This window comes from Labrus bergylta, chromosome 3 (assembly GCF_963930695.1).
Source record: "Labrus bergylta chromosome 3, fLabBer1.1, whole genome shotgun sequence".
In the NCBI taxonomy this organism is placed as follows: Eukaryota; Metazoa; Chordata; class Actinopteri; order Labriformes; family Labridae; genus Labrus; species Labrus bergylta.
In genome coordinates this window covers 4,680,227-4,697,858 of record NC_089197.1, presented here as the reverse complement: position 1 = coordinate 4,697,858, position 17,632 = coordinate 4,680,227, and the positions used below count along the sequence as shown (strand labels likewise).

Sequence of the window (17,632 nt, the reverse complement as noted above, 5' to 3'; positions counted from 1 at the left end):
ATCATCAAATAGGACCACAAAGTTTGTCCCAGTCAATTTGCTGATGATAAACACAAGTGGTGGTAAAATGTTTTTGCACCACATTGCAATTTTTTTTAAATCGACAGAGTCAGGGTTGTAATTTTGATTTATTTTAAGAATTATTATTTGTACCAAGTACTTAAAGAACATGTTTATCACTGTTCTGTGCACTTTAAAACCTTAAAAAACTCTGCTACATTTTACAATATAATTGTGACATTTTCTGCCTTTTTTTTTTTTTTTTGGTAAAGCTACTTAAAAAAATCCATCCATCTTTTCATTAATTATCCATTTGGCTGATCATAGCTGTCATTGGGCGAGAGGCGGGGCTACACCCTGAAGTGGTGGCCAGTCAAACACAGGGCTGACATACAGAGACGGACAAACAGTCACGCTCACACTCACACCTTACGGGCAATCTAGAGTCACCAATTAACCTAACGAGCATGTCTTTGAACTCAAGGAGGAAGCCGAGTCCTCTGAGAGGACCAACACATGCACGGGGAGAACATGCAAACTCCGCACAGAAAGGCACCCTCCCCCGGCCGGGGATTCAAACCTTCTTGCCGTGAGGTGACAGCGCTAACCACTATACCACTGTGCAGCCTCAAAAAAAACATCTGAAATTAATTCTTCACAGTCACATGCTCCTGTGATGTCAGGGAAAAATTAAGCCTCAAACATCACAACTTTGACCACAACTTTTTTTTTTTTTAAAACAGCTGCAAAATCCGGCATTTAAGGCAGAAATGATCATTCATAAAAAAGCCTGCTGTGGAGCCCTTAGGGGACTGTTAAAGTGAAGATAAACTCATCATCAACACGCTCCACTGTCTGTTTTCAATATGAAAACTGTATTTCGTCCAACTCTTGCACATACTAAGAACAATGAGGACAAATCCGAGCATTGCAGGAATGCGTGGAAACATGCAGTAGGTGCTAATGTGCTGACAGCTCACACCATGTTGACCATCCACTTCTCAAAACTCCAGCGGGGGCCTCACGTCTACCCAAGTTATCAAATCAGATTCTCAAAGAGGAAATGTCGAGTATTGTGAAACCACTGTAGACCGTGAGCACATGTTCACCACAAGGACTCTGGCTCCAGAAATAGATGTTCACAAAATGCAACAGCATGCTCAACACATGTGGGTGTTTGATGATGGGACCCTCAATATTGCGCGGTTTGATCTTTCTAAGTTTTTCATTGATGGTCTGCACAGAAAACGTTGAGCGGCCGTGTTAACTCCAGGTCATTTTGACAAGTGTAAACACTCAATCTCCCTCATCAAATTCCATTAAACCCTGTAAGAACACAAACAGGCGCTCTGAAAAAAAGAAGCCCCCGAGCAGCGGCATTAAGCCAGTGCTCTCATCGAGGACATAAATAGTGTGATGTTTCTCTCATAAATCACTCGGAGATTGTACATTTGGCCCCGGTGAAGGCTTCAGGTTTTTGCACACCCTCTCTGTAAACAGGTTCTCCTTCAGCTTCTCACAACTTCAGTACATGTGCAAGACTCACTGTTTGTGTATTGTGCATATGTGTGTGTGTGTGTGTGTGTGTGTATGCAAGGTTATACCGGGCCTGATCCGTTTTAAAAAGAGTCTTGCTGTAATCAAAAACAATAACCGCTCTGAGCGTAAACTCTTCCAAAGCGCCCCCCTCCTCCACCCTCCCCCCCCCCCCCCCCCCCCCCCCCCCCCCGCCCTTCCCTTGAAGTATGAAATAATATTCTGTGTGTGGGCCCTGGCCGAACGCTGAGAACGCAAACATTTCACAATAAAGTTGTTTAAATAAAGGCCTTGGCATCGATGGCTGGGAGATAGAGGACATGCTGCGTTAATTACAAGCGCCCGTTAAAATAAACCGCCGGTATAAAATATGACTCCCCTCCCTCTCCCATTCTCGGGGATTTGAACCTATAAAATGCCAGCGAGGTGTACGCCTCAGATGTGCTGTTTGGAGACCAAACACAACAGCAGCCCTTCTGCTTGGAGATTTGGAAAAATGAGAGATAGACAGACAAAGAAAGAAAGAAAGAGAAAAGAGGTGGAAAGGTGGGGGCAAGATCCGCGAAAAAACACAACGGAGCTCTACAATCAACAAAGAAAGCAGTGTTTACTCTGCATTTAAAAGACTTGCAAATTCTTTTTCGCCCCCGCCTTGCCCGTTTGCGTGGCGTTAACCGAAAGGGAAAATAGCCCAGTTAAGCACCCAGTTTATTATTCTTCAAACTCGTGTCTGAAAAGTAATATGCTTTAAAGGCACAGTGATTGTACTGCTCTGTATCTGTTTCAGTTTCTCTCTCTTACGGCGGTGTGTGTGTGTGTGTGTGTGTGTGTGTGTGTGTGTGGAAGTGAGTAAAGTTACACAGCAAAAGGAGCGAGGCAGAGAGATGGATTATTTTTCCTGAAGCGTGGACTTAAGTTTCTGCTCTGTGCTGCTGGGTGGCCCACTCCTCTTTAGCCATGTTAACATAAGAATAGAGGGGTGGCCGGGGGGGGGGGGGGGGGGAGTTGGAGGGTGGGGTGGGGTTAGCCGGGTAGCTGGTTTAAATTATTCTGCGCCTCCGCTGCTGCATAGCAGGAGCTGTTGTTATCCACTTAGAACATCAGACGATTTGTTCCTTCTCCCTCTCTCTTCTCTCCGTCTCTCGGCCCTGTGGGCGACTTTATCCAGGACCCCTTTGTACGAGTGTGATGTTAGAACGCCCGCCCCAGCCACGGCGCAACCCCAGCCACTGCTACTACTACTGCTACACCTTATCGATCCTGCATTTAAATAAAAAAATGCATCCAAATTGACTTACGTTTGGTTCTACTCTGCTTTAAAGGAGGATGTCAGATGGTTTTTTTAACAGTTTTTTAAGCGGGGTGCTGTTTCACCCCCAACTGAGCTAAACCAATCAAGTCCCCTTTCCAGTGAAAGACTGCACCGCTGCGAGGATTACCTCTAAAAAATCTAAATATCAAATGTTAACTCTCCATACCGCGGGGCTGTCATCCAAGCTCAGTGACGAGCGCTGTGACGCCGGCTGGCCCAGATGAGGAATGCAGTTATGAGGAGATATTTGTATACATTCAGTCTGCGCCTTGGAAAGCAGAGCTGGCGGGTTGAGCACAGCTTAAAGACATCTGGATGCGATGAAATGCCATTTGTCTAAACAATCAAGAGTCTTACCAAAGCCACCCAACGTGCGCTGTGCTTTTTAGTACATACTTGTGCAATGTGCTTCAACAGAAAGCGTTATTGACAAATATTTCATTGCGACAGCCTCGAAAGATCTCAGAACGAGATTCTTCTTTTGCATCATTCCAGCCCCGTGCTGTAAACATAAAGCATTTGTGACGGCTGTGTACTTGAGGATGGATGAGATGCGATGAAGTTCATTCTGAAAGAGGGGGGGAAGGTGGAAAAAAAAAAAGAGAGACATAAAACCATGGTGGCATTTGATTATAAATAAGACTCAGGCAAATCAGTGAGATCATAACCTAAATACTAAAATGTAATGCTCACTCTTCCAACTGGAAACAAACGGTGAATTATATGTGCTTATATTATCGCATATATTTTGTGGCTGACCACCAGCCGGGACTGCAAAGAGAGCAATCAGAGAGTATACATGAGCCTGACATGTGAAAGATACAATATCAACATGCTGAGACGGATTTCTCTGCAGGCTAAAAAAAAACACACAACATCGCACATCACAAGATAGAACATGAGGCATCATCTGTCAGAAGAAATGCCACACCTATATATTTATTTCTCCTTAATTTCATTTAAACAAATGGTCTGGGCAGCCATGGCAGCCAGAGGGGTGTGTGTGTTTGTGTGTTTGTGTGTGTGTGTGTGTGTGTGTGTGTGTGTGTGTGTGTGTGTGGGGTGGAAGAGAAAGGGGGCAGGCAGACATGACTGGGATAATAAGCGTCATGGAATCTAATCAGATTTCTAAGAGGAATTGATTGTTGTGAGGCAGCCGGTGCAGGAGTGGGGTTGACAATAAGCTGAAATTTAAGTGTTAATTTTTATGCTAATCCTCTGGCATCTCTGTGTGATGCAATTTGGTCCAGCAGCCCCCTCGACTTTGCGCCGCAGATATGAAATTGTCCCGTGCACAGAGAAAATGTCAGCTTGCCAGACCCTGAAAGCTGGTAATTTATTAGGTATGTTTCTATTAGTATGTGTCACAGTTGTTAGGGAGCCACATGCGCAGGCAGGCAGCCACAGCACCTTGTTCTCTCCTCTCCTCTCCTCCTCTCCTCTCTCCTCCTCTCCTCTCCTCTCTCCTCTCTTCTCTCCTCTCCTCTTCCTCTTCCTCTTCCTCTCCTCTCCTCTCCTCTCCTCTCCTCCTCTCCTCTCCTCTCCTCTCCTTTCCTCTCCCCTCTCTCTCTTTCTGTTCCTCCAGCACCCAACTTGTCTGATCCTCCTTTCTCTTCTTTTTTTTTTGCGTCCCTGCATTGCCATCCACTTCTTTAGCTCACTCTCACACGCAAACACACACACACACACATGCACACACACAAAGGCACACACCATGCTTGTTCTTAAGATGGTCTCGGCTCAGTGGCTGCTACACTGGGGCCTTAATGTATTATCATATATCGGGTGGTCCTTGCCCCCTGGACAAAAGGCTATTTAATACAATTTAATGACATTCCCAAGAATGAGAGGAAGAGGAGGAGGAGGAGAGGGGTAAAAAAAAGAGAGGCATAGAGTAATAGAATAAAAGAGAGGGGGAGGAAGGGAGGTAGAGCAGGGGGAAAGGGAAGAATAAAAAAGAAAGGCAGAGGCCCAGATGAAAATAGCATCTGTGTTTTTCATGGCTCACCCATGCAAACATAGCAGTGTAAAATGCGTGACTTTCCCCCGCTCCACTCTCTCTCTCTCTCTCTATGAATCTCTCTCTCTCTCTCTACCTGCACAGTAAAATATAGTCGGGGGCCTGATAAGGTAAAGTATCAGTAGACTTTTAGCATCACTTTTCATCTGGGCCTCAGCAAGCTGCCAAAAAAAGAAAAGAAAAGGTACCCCAACAATACACAAACCATAAAACCCTTAAAATTCTTACGATACCAGGTGTGTCTGTTACTGGTGAATTCTGCAGGATGAGTGTGAGGAAAACAAACTGTGCGTGATCTGGCTCAGGAATGAAGCAACATTTATTTTTCATGTGGTGAACGTCTCTTTTCAAAGTCTATTCAGGTGTCAGATAATGTCACCCTCACAGAAATACCTAAGAAATGTCTCAAATGAAGATAATTACACCAATGAACCTATTGACTGAATGTGCCTACAAAGTTAGAATCAGGGTCAAAATCAGGTTCGTAGTGGAGAAAATGCAGACATACAAGGTTTTTTCTATCTATCTTCTTACAGATAGAAAGTGAACATATAAATGAAACTTATAGATATAAAGAAATATAAAACAAAATATCGTAATCGTATATTTTAAAATTTGAAATGAGCATGATAAGAAAATGTTTGTCTCTTTCTCACGCTGAGTAAACTCAGTAGAAGTCAAAGCGTGGCACAACAAGCCAGACAACAACACTGCTAATGATTCAGCAGAAACCTTCAGCCCCTGTTGCCCCCCCCCCCCCACCACCACCTGTTAGAGCTGAAACTAATAACTTTATAACAGGGCAAGATTGTGGTTTAACATGTTGAATTAAGAATGACATGAGACAGGAGATACAATATTTCCCTTAATCTTTACTTTAAGTATTTGGATGCCTAAATCAAACCACATGCAGGAGAAAACACAGCAGAAACTCAACTCAAAGCAACTACACGGGTCGAATTTGCAATCAAAACTGTCTTATTACACTTCTTTTCAGCCACATTCACCTGCCGTGTACAGATAAACGTCATATTTCAAGATATAGGGCCCAAAAAAACAAGACCTGCATTGCTTGTAACACATAAAACTATCTGCAGATATCCCAAAGTACACTATGTTTCATGGTGTTGAGAATGAATTGATGATGTTGTACAGTCAAGCTTTAGGTGTGGCTGTGACCGAGCGGTGGGAAAAGATCATTCATGTATTCTGTTGTTTATACCAGTGGTCCAAAAGTGGGTCATGGAGCCATTTCCAGTGGGTCTCAAATGCTGTCAAAAAGTCTATGAAGCGTTTTTTTTTAAAGTTTGTTTCATTCAGTTCTGTTGCTCTATCACGCTTCTTAACGCCCGAGGTCCAAACTGCACAATTTGTCTTTAAATAAATCTGACTGATTGAAAAAGACATTTGGGTCGCGAGGATAGTTGGTGGGATCTGAGACTCGACCAGTTGAGAAGCACTGATTTGTACTAATATTACAACAATGAAGGTAACCAGCTCGACTCCAAAATAACACACTCCCCATAACTGACACATCTGTATGCAGCAGTGTCAGAATTGATGATTATCGTCTTTCATTTAATACAATTCCTCAAAAACACGACGTAATATTTTTTAATCTTTATTTATACATTTTGAAAAACGGCGATTGTTACCACCTGGAGCCATCAAATACCAGGATGGAAAATGTAAGAATGATCCATACAGTGCTCTTAATGATGCATTCAGTATGTATCACAGTTGTATCCACTTAATTGTATTAACATCATCAGCATCTTATCATTGTATTTGGTTTTGCAAAAAACAGTTAGGCAGTGGTTTGTAACATATTTTAGATTTAAATTCTTCCCAGTTTTTAGTAACTATAGGGTCGTACTCGAATACGGGACATGAGTAAATGCATTTAGTTACTTTCCACCACCACCACCTGTTAGCAGGCGAATCCGCTTGGTCGTGTATGTCTTCATAGCGAGTTCAGCAGCCTCTTTTCACCAGAACTCTGTTGTTATTTTCGATTATTTTCCTGTTTTAATCTATTTCAGTCGTCTCCTCTCTTTCGGTTTAAACACAGCTAAATGTCTGTGCTCCCTGCTCGTATGTTGAGTTCCACTAGAAAGCCAGTCAAAACTGTACTCAGTGGGCCCAGAAACACACTGAAAGGTTTGGATGCAATTCACATATAGGTCAATTAAATGCAACAACATCTGCTCTCTCTCTACCATTTGCATATGGCATTCATATGTTAATGATGTCCCTTGTTTTTTTTTTTCCAGCATGTGTGTATGTGCATGCATGTTTGTTTCTCTCTCTGTGTGTATCCCCCCCCCCCCCCCCCGTACTTCCTCCCCTCCTCCCAGTCTCTTTGTATCGCCAAACAAAAAGAGATGCAGAAAATTTGGATTCATACTTCCCTTTTTCAGAGGCAAAAAAAAAAAAAAAACACACAGATACGCCCGTCCTATTTTCACTTCCTCTCGATTAAAGGGGAGGTTAGACGAGTGCCACAGTTGTTCCATTGCCGTGCCCCTGATTCCTACAAGAAGCCCCTTTAACAGCAGAGAAGGAGAGGCCCTTTCTCTTCCCCAAGCAGCTTAATGCCTTATAAATCAATGATGACACAGATGGACTAGCGATAATCTATTTAGAATGCCTCACAGCAAATATTGTTGTGCAGATGATTAGACAGCCAGTTATTTTAACTCAGACCCCTAAACCCAATCTTCCGCTTATCGTAATGCTGCTCAGATTTATAGCAGTAATTTGATGTATTTTTTTTATTTAAAAAGAGATGAACAAAATGTCAGGAATTTAAAGTGAAACGAGGTTGTGGCAAAGCAGTCTTCATCTACATGTCTGTCTCTCTCTTTGCCTGAGTGTTTAAGAGACACACACAGGGTGCATGTGTGTGTGTGTGTTTGTGTGCGTGTGTGTGTGTGTGTGTGTGTGTGTCCTGGGTGGCATGGGCAGCTTGAGGAACAAAAGACATGAAGAGGTGCTGGTGTCGGTGCCAAGGCCATAATGATCAGGCATGTTTCTTTAAAGCAGGGGAAGACAGACCTTAAGCAGGATTGTATCTCAGGGGCATGTGTGTGTGTGTGTGTGTGTGTGTGTGTGTGTGTGTGTGTGTGTGTGTGTGTGTGTGTGTGTGTGTGTGTGTGTGTGTGTGTGTGTGTGTGTGTGTGTGTGTGTGTGTGTGTGTTAGACAGTCTAGTGACACGAGGGGGGTTAATGGCAATCCAGGGTCTCTGCCCCTTTTCATGGTCGATGGGTCTCAATTTAGCGTGCGGGGGTGAGGAGGACGAAGAGAAGTAGAGGAGGAGGAGAAAAGGAGGAGTGCAAAAAATGAAGTGGAGGTTGTCAGACGTGGCAGCTGCTCGGAGGCCCTGATAAATATAAGCCCTTATTGATCGGTTTGAAAATGAAAGATCCCCGAGTGGCGTGCAGTATTTAGCTTCTTGTCTGCCTCGCGTCAGCGGTGGCCTTGCCCTGGAGGGATAGATTTTCAGCTGTGCCTCCGGGCACCGCAGAGCGCTGGCTTTGATTTCATCTTTAACCTTTTTCGGCTGCGTTCCCTTGACCTCTGCAACATCGCTCGCTGAATTTGTTAGATTTTCATCTTGACATCGACCCCCCTCCTCCTCCCCTCGCCCTCCCCCTCCACCCCCCTCCACCTCATATTCTTCTTCCTTTCCACCCATCACTGTCTTCTTCTTCTTCATGCTGTATCCTCTGTCCATCTTCCTCCTCGCCTCCTCAGGTCTATATTTCATTATCACCTCCGTCCTCTAATCCTCCCCCCCTTCTCTGTTTCTCCCTCTAGGTGGCCATTCCAGCGAGCAGCAGTCAGTCAGGAGTGACAGTGAGACGCCACTTGATCCTAACAGACAGGTTGCACTCCAGTATGCAGTTTGAGTGTTAAGGTACGCTCACACACACACACACACACACACACACACACACACACACACACACACACACACTTAGCCTGCAGCAAAACATCCTCAACTTGTAGATTTTTCCCTTTTTTCTACACCCTGTATGATATTTGCTTCTCTAACTGTAATGCTAAAAGAACAAGACACATACACACACATAAATGCACACACACACACACTAACACACTCCAACTGTTCGTCATTCACTCACCATTTAGTCTTATCCCCAAAGGCACTCTGTCTTAAACCAAAACACACACACACACACACGCACACACACAGTCACACACAGCTACAGTACACTGCTGCTATGTGCGCAGACAGAACTTGTAACAATCTGGATTGTGATAATCTATGATAATCATCCACCACATGCCACCTAAAAACGCACATGGGTGGCATTCAACACCCACACTGGCACATTGCTTCAGTGCATCTCGTCTCCCTCTGCCGCTCTCCCCAATGTCACTACCTCCAGCGTCAATGTCACCACTCTGCTCCTTATTCCTCCTTTTTTTATGTATGAGGGGGCTTGTGCTATAACACGACGTGGAGGGAGAAAAAAGGAAGGAATCTTGAACAATTTATGTTTGGCATTAGTGTAATTGAATCCCACTCGTATATCAAAGTAAAAAAAAAAAAAAAAAAAAGTTGCGAGGCGCGGGGTGATATAAATGCAAGGTAGGGATCCATGAAAACACAGATCCGTCCCTCCCCTTTCCCCTTGTCTCCCGAACAATGTCTCCCATCTCTTTTTTTATTCTCTCCCCTCTCTCCCCTCCTTTAGCTAGATGGATGATAAATTCCCAGCCAGAGAGCCAGCAACAGCTGTTGGCAGACAGGCCTGATATGAGAATAGCAGCATAGGATGAGCAGGCATTAAAAATTAATATGCTATTTAGCCTAGGTGTATTTTAGGTATTTGACATTTTCATGTCCGGGACAGACTAAATTTATTCATAGTACAGAAAAAAAATAAAAAAAATAAGAAGGGAAGAATGGGTGTAGGGAGGGGGGAGGAGGGGAGGTGGAGATAGATATGGGGGATAGAGGAAACACTAAGTGATGGCCATTCTGGTTTTATGGTCACCCTGTTTCACCTTGCCTACCAAACACGGCGTGGAGGATTTGACTGCATCTTTATATATATGTCCCATTATACAAAAGGACATGTCGCCACTGGTGACAGCACAACACCTACTGGTGGAAACTATTAGCCAACATATTGTGTTCACTTTTATTGACTTATGGAAGGTCGAGCTCAGTGCTAAGTTTATGCAAAAGCGATGAATCGTCTAGGTGGATCGGTTGCTGAATTGGTTTACCTGACACAAACCAAGGGGGGGCCCAGGGGTTTGTGCCTATATGTAGTTTCAATGAGACCACCCACTGGTTTATCAATCAGTGTTTTGAAGCCCAAAGATGGCGTTTGTCACATTGGAAATGCTTTCTCAACCTAACTTTCGGTCAACCTCCTAGCGATCCACTACAGCTCACCTTTCTGTCAGTCAGATCCGCCCCTCTTATTAATCACAAAGATTAGCCTTAATATAGTCAAGACAGAGGGCTGACATTTATTTCAACCTACCCTAACCAGCTAACCTTGTGACAGAATGAATCTTTTGGATGGTGGTATGCTATACACCAAACGTTAAACCGGATCTTCTAAACATATATATTTTTTTGAGTTGGGTTGACACGAGACCACCTCTCAAAATAAATGGTTTCAAATACGACGACAGTCATTTTTAATGGGGAAATATGTCTAAAAGCCGAGAGAGCCTGAACAGATTTGGAGTTGGAGATTTGTTGATGGGGAACAAAAAAAAAGAAATACTGTAGAAGAAGAGTAGCCATATCCAGTATTGTCATTTATCCAGATTAGAAACTTAAACGCCAGCTGTCATTACAGACAAAATACTCAGCAGTGTAAACTTTACATTCTGTTCAATCACAAACACGATTGTATGCAATTCTGCTGCAAACTGCATTTGTGGACACAGCGACGGCTTAGATTCTGGTGATATATTGATAAGATTCATGTTTATGTTGCATATGTTCACTTTTCCAATGGCCCAGGGTTGGGAAGCTCAGCCACTATCCTTCAGTCAGACCCCTGGAGGCAAAAAAAAAAAAAAAACAGTCCCATGCTGAGCCATGCTAGGACAGTCCCCTCTCTCTCTCCATCCCTCCCTCCCTCACTTCCTCTGTGTCTTCCCTCTCCCTCCCTCCTTGGTGATTAATGGCTAATGCTGCTCTAGTACATCTCTATATCCCCTCCTCAGCCCTCCCTCACTAATCGTTGTGAAATCTTAGACATGGCCTGGATCTGGCCTCTTGGCGAGAACACATCAGGGGGATGGATTGAATATGGGAGGGGGGCACAACATTAACGTCACTCAGCATCAATATCTTTTGACCTTATTCTTCCTTGATGTCTTTATATATGATGTCCTAAATGTTAAAAATGTACATGCACCTTGTAGTCCCTATCATTTCACTATTTCCTAAAAATCTAAATTCTTATTTTGTGTATTGGCACAGCATGTGATGAACATGTTGAAATGTTTTCTTACTCCCCTCCCAAAAAAAAAAAAAACAATCTTTCACATCGTCACATATAAACAAGTGATGGAAGAAATTACCTGATGGGCAAAAATGGCTCTTCATGACAAGCATGGACTGCTGCCAAACACTGATACATGTACAGGAAACAATATCTTAAACACCTTAAGAAAATCTGACATCAGTCCCTAAACCAAGTATTGTTTCAATATTCATGTTAATTACATTTGATGATAGCTGGTAGGTGAAGTTTGGTGTCTTGGTGTTGAGAATCAAACAATCTTGTAAAAAAAGAGAACATAGACATTTCTGCCTTTCAACAAAGAAGCGTGGAGGACACAGTGGATATCTAAATGTACAATTATCGAGTTGCATTGTAGACCCTTCCCATTCCTCTACCATAACTGAGCAGTTTAAGTTGCCTATAAACATAGTCAAAGTGTATCATTTCTATAGACATAGGCACAGCAGGGGGCAGTTACTGGAACCTAAAGTTGCCCAAGAAGCTCATTAAAGTAAAACTGCTGAAGAGCTCAACTGTAAACCACATTAGCTCTAACAGAACTGTGACGTTGACAGTGTTTGGCCTCCCTGTTACACCTCTGCATGTCACTGTCTCCCTGCTGGCTAATTAGTGAAACAACTTTGCCCCACCACCTCTGAGATATTTACATTTTGGCAATGCGTAAAAGTCCCGTCTTGAACGGGCAATGTAAAAGGGGCTACTCTTAGTTACTACTCTTCTCTGAGCTGGATAACTGTTCTCTAAGAGGGAAAAGATGTAAACTCACTGTGTGATGTTTGACTTTTTTTGAGGAGTGTTTGGCCATTATGAGCTGGAGATTTGTTGGAATCAGGCCTTGGGACATTTTGTCAAAAATAAAAACTCAACACTACCTTAACTCAAAGTAAGACTGCTAGCTTTTTGAAAGCACACGCAAATGCTCCTGACTTCTGCTGGGATAGGGACTGGCTTTCTGAATGTGCACGGCCTGTGTGTGTGTGTAAATTTGATTTAAACCCATGTAATCACAACACAGTGCACACACCTGTGTTGTATGCTCACAGAGCAACGTGCTATGGCATCACAACAGTGCAACATCAGTTTCACTTCTCATTGTCTCATTTTATACCTCTGGCTTAGCAATTACTCATTCCTCACCCCTTTCCCCAATACTACCCTTCCACACTCTCTTTTTCACCTCTTGCTAATTATTTCATTTCCTTTCCTTTTTTTCTACTTCCACCCTCCCCCCTCCCTCTCTCTCTCTCTCGCTCTCTCTCTCTACATCTCCTTTGCTTCCACACTTGGCAGCAACTTCCCGTCGCCATACAGCACAGAACTCTATATACACTGACTGTTATTACCTTGGGGAACGTTTAGCAGCTCTGTGTTTAACACCACATAACCTCCGCTACATCGGCAGCGGCAACAGAGAGAAAAAACCTGGGAGGTGGAAACCAGAGACTGCCTGTGTTAGGCGAGCGTTTTCGACTGATCACCACAATAAAGACGACAAGAGAGGGAAAGCGAGAGAGAGAGAGGGAGAGCGAGCATGTGACAAGCCTGCTTTATTTCCAACCTATTGGATGATCAGTGATTCTTAAGGGGAGGGATAATTTCTTGCAATATCTCTCACTACAAAGTAAATAGAAATCAAAGCCCTTCACGCTCCGAGACAGAAGCACTATATGAAAGAAACTATCTTAACAACCTCCTTCATTCCGCTGCTCTTTCTTCCGTCTGTTCTTCTCATTGATTTCACGTAAGCGGTGTTAAGTGAAACTATTTGAGAGGCAATGGATCCACTTGACTTCCTGTCTGGTGAGGTGGGGGTGGGGGGGATTGGCTCCCAGTACGGTCAAATAAAGCTTCTATTACATCTAGTACTTGTGTTTTTATTAACCTAATTATGTGATCAGACTTTTTATATTTCAACTTAACTAATCAAAAGAGAACTCGAGACATCATGTTCAGTTTGAATGAATCCCTGTGGTTTGTATTTTTTTTAAGCAGCACATTGTGCCTGTCTGTGGATTCCTGTCGCTTAGCATCATCCAAAATCCCCCACTCTCCCTTGACTCGCATACTGTATACACATCAAACAGCCCCCACCTCAAAATTTTACATCGCTAACCTTACCCCTTAGTAGGGATAGGGATCAAAACTCAGCTCTATTTAGGACACAGTTCCTGCAACGTTAGAGCTTATCCATCCTGCTATTGAGTCTTGTTGGTCTGTTGGTTAATGTAAAATGAGAAATAGAGTTGAGTGCAGAAGCATACATGGAATGTCCCAAAACTTTTTAGAGTAAAATTAAATTGCCAACCAAACAGTATTAAACTGCACAAAGATGACTTCTGGTGGTCGGTTGCTTGCAAGGATGGCTTATTGACGACGTTGGGCTACATTTGACCAAAGCATGGAGGAGGAAGAAACATGTTATGTATGTTGCAAAAAATAATTCCTTGCAAGTGGTAGAGGGAGGACAACCTGCCTGACCAAGCACATCAGCATTGTGCATCAAATTCAACCAAAATGCAGCACCTTCAATTATCTTGAGGTTGAAAATACTCCACTTTAAGCAGCCGTGGTAAGAACACCCGGACTTTGTAGCAAGTCCCCTTGGTTACAAAATCGCGATCCAATGTCTCTATTGAAAGGAACCAGCAGGATAAAATCTAGAGTCGACAAAAGATCACATTATGATGTGTTCAAGGTCAGGTCAGTTATCATTACTATTTAGGCAAAGAGAAATAAAACGTCAGCATGATGTGTTCAAATGAAACATCAAGAAAAAGCAAGAAACTGGAATCTTTATTCAGATACAGTTCATTGTTCAGCAGCAATGTAAGAACACAGAGAGAGAGGGGTTGATGGCATTCATGTCCTGCAAACCGGTGCACGACCAGAGACTGTAGAAAGCACGATCTGTACGATCTTTGTGCACCTAATGACTCCGCTTCAGTATGTTTTCTGTTTGCCAGTATGTTCTTCTCTGCTAGCAAAACGCCATCATATCGGCAGAATCTTCAGAGTCGCTTCGTCCGCCTCTTATGAGTCGTTCTTTGTACATCATGTCATGACTCCTTTTCAGGAGTGCATATTTTAAAAGATGCTCCTGATGTCCCTCTCAAAGGAGCTTTAGATGCGTAGTGAGGGAACCTGACAGCCAACAGGACGACCAAAAGGAGTCAAAGCAGAGTCCATGTCTATGTCAGTCAAAGCACTACGCGAGACAAAGTCTGTGCACGTTCAGACCAAACAAGACAAGGAGGAACAGTCTGCTGATAATCAGAAAAAAAAAGGAAGAGATTTAAAGAGTGTTCAGGGGGATTGTGTGTGCTCAGACAGGAGCTCACACACACACACACACACACACACACACACACACACACACACACATGCGTCTCTGCTCAGGGGTTTCTCTCTCCGTCCCGTCATCCTCACAGGATATCAGGTTGTAATTGATATATGGGCTGGGCTGTCTCTGCCTCCCTCGCTCTCATACGTGTGTGTGTGTGTGTGTGTGTGTGTGTGTGTGTGTGTGTGTTGAGGTCGACTTATCTAGATTGCACTCGTGATTCTTCCCGTTGCCTCCTCTACGGGCTGAGATGCCACTTCCCTGTGCGGGATGGACGGAGATGGATGAGCAGAGTATTAAAAAAAAAGAAAAGACATGTCATTCCTGAATTCCACAAAAGGCCCCTAATATGTAATAAAAGTAACCTCCACCATATTAGCAACAAGAAATCCCTACCCTCCCTCATATCCTCTGCACCCCCCCCCCCCCCTCCCTCTCCCTCCTTTGTGGCGTTGCTCACTCGCCTCGGCAAACTTCCTGAATTAAACCGCCGGCTTCCTGTTCTTTTATATGCACGGCCACATCTGGGGCGCCCGCTCGCAGGGCCCCGCCGCTTAATAACAATCACCTTCCCTTTCACTCGGCCCTGATTGTTTCTAATTCGCCCTGACAGATAGTAGCTGACAAGCCGCTCGCGCCTCCCTCCCTCCGTGACCCGAGCTCACTCAGCGCACTTATAAGGCCTGTCATTTTTAATATTTGATTTTCACTTCGCGAAAAAAGTTAGGTGTTTTAGAGCTGCCACAGCCACAAGCCACCGTCGCCCACCCTCCCCTCCCCCCCTCCTCCCTCCTCCCCAATCGCATGATGAAATCAGTATTTAACTGAAACCATGTCGAATGGCTGTCCCTCCCTTCTCTCTCTCTCTCCCTCCTCGGCCCTTTCATTTCATCCTTTTTTTTCTTTCTTCATCTCCTCTTCCTTTTTCATTAATTGTCTTTCTCTCCGTCCGCCTTCATCGTTTCCACCTTCTCCTTTCTTTCTGTCTCTTTCACTCAATCTCTTCTTTCTCGCTCTCTTAGTTTATGAAGACAGAGCAAGTGGGGGCAGGATTGTAGAGACTCACATGTAAGCCAGTGTCTAACCCACAGTGAGCCACCTTTGCAGCCACATCCATCCAGGCGTATACAGTACAAAGCCTCGGGGCTAAGAACAGAACTGTGTGTATATTGACAAATAACAGGGCCGTCAGACATGCAGCTTTCTGGCTCCCAGCGTTATTTGCTTTCCATTGATTCCCATTAAAGGTATATGGAGCCATGTAAAATGCATATCAGGTAAGCTGATCATTAAATGAAAGGAAAGATTCATCGACAGCTTGACGGATGACATTTTGCCGCGCGATCCATAAAGCCCTTCAATAAAAACACAATTTGGAGCTTAAGACAAAGAAGGGAAAAAAAGGAAAAGAGGAATAATGATTAGAAGATGGATTCACGGATGGAACCAGTCTACGGCAGTATTCTGCCTTAACATAACACTGACCAGATCATAAAGAGCACCAACCCAAATCTCCACATTTTGACTGTCCCTGATATATTTATACGAGGGCCTCACAGTAAAATAGGAAAAATAGATCACCAAATTCATGTATGCATCAGTTTTTGCACGTCTTTTTTTTTTCCTGCATTGATTTTATCGGTCCTTGGGAACAGTCTGGCATTAAAAAGAACAAGAAATTTAAAAAAGTCAGGTCATTTTGTTACATCAGTTATAAACCATCACAGGACATCTTGTGCCTCCCATTATAAATGGCAGATGGTTGACAGGCATTTCGTCTCCCACTGCAGACCTGTTCTCAATGTCGGCCTTTTTCATAAGTAAAAAGAGGGTGCACACTGGGCGACTCACTAGCCATAAAGATTAACGTAGGATAATGCTGATTACATCCGTTTTTTTCCCAGTTTGTTTTTATGTGATATTGTTAGAAAACCTCTACAGTTTAAATTAACAGCCGTATCATTGGTGGGCGGTTGCACCAGCTATGTATAAGTTCTGTTTAAGGTGCAGAGGAACTAATTAGTTTGTAGCTTAAATTGTTTGGTTGCACCGCACCTACGTAAGAGTCATCTTAACTCGCAAAGCGTAACATGCAACCAAGCAGCAACCCTCCACTTTTGAACAATGAAGCCAATAATGCGGAAATGCAAAATCCTGCGGTTCATCGAGGGTCTGCTTGAGGCTCCTGGAACACCAGAAGTCACATACACATGTGTGGCGAAAAAGCCGTTTTTAAAGCAAAAATAAACATGTTTACAGCCTGGTACAAAAACCAAACGTACGGGAATGATTTCGATTTTGAAAACGATATGTGTTATCCATAGTTAGGCACGTAGCTGACATGATTGACAGCCGGGCGCGATGTAACGGTTCTTCAAGAGGCTTAAAACCCGCCTCAGTTCCAGTTCTCAGCCTGTCATTAGGTTGACTGAGACAGGATTTCCAGCATGGTGGCTGCTGCTGATGAGCCTCCAGAGCCCCCTGCAGGAACAGATGGCTGACGTCACTCAGGCTTTGTCCATTAATATTTACAGTCTATGCATTAAACCGAACCAAAACAATTTGTATGTAAGATTTATTTGGGGGCTTTTGGCCTTTAATTTGATAGGACAGTGGATACAGTAGGAAACTGGGGAGAGAGACATGCAGGAAAGGAGCCACAGGTCAGGCTTGAACCCGGGCCACCTTACCTAGATGAGAGATCTTCATGGCTAGGTTTAGGGACAGACAACTTGGGATGCAACATCTTTGGTGCTACCTCTGATTTCCTTCCAAGTCGTTGTTGTATGCTGTGAAACATAAAGATCCCCAACACGAGCAGAGAATCTTTCTTTAGTCGTTTAATGAAAACACCTCTAACATCGTGAAATGTTTGTCAAATGAAATAAAACGTGACCAA

General features: G+C 43.6%; 1 protein-coding gene across 4 annotated transcripts in view; it reads left to right on the top strand.

The window, feature by feature from the left end:
• Positions 1 to 17,632, top strand: part of znf536 (zinc finger protein 536) — a 219,300-nt gene that overhangs the window by 74,804 nt on the left and 126,864 nt on the right. For all 4 annotated transcript variants that reach the window (XM_065952508.1, XM_065952506.1, XM_065952507.1 and 1 more), the window contains one exon: positions 8,689 to 8,788. The gene's annotated coding sequence lies outside the window, so the exon portion shown is untranslated. The remainder of the gene's footprint in view (positions 1 to 8,688; positions 8,789 to 17,632) is intronic.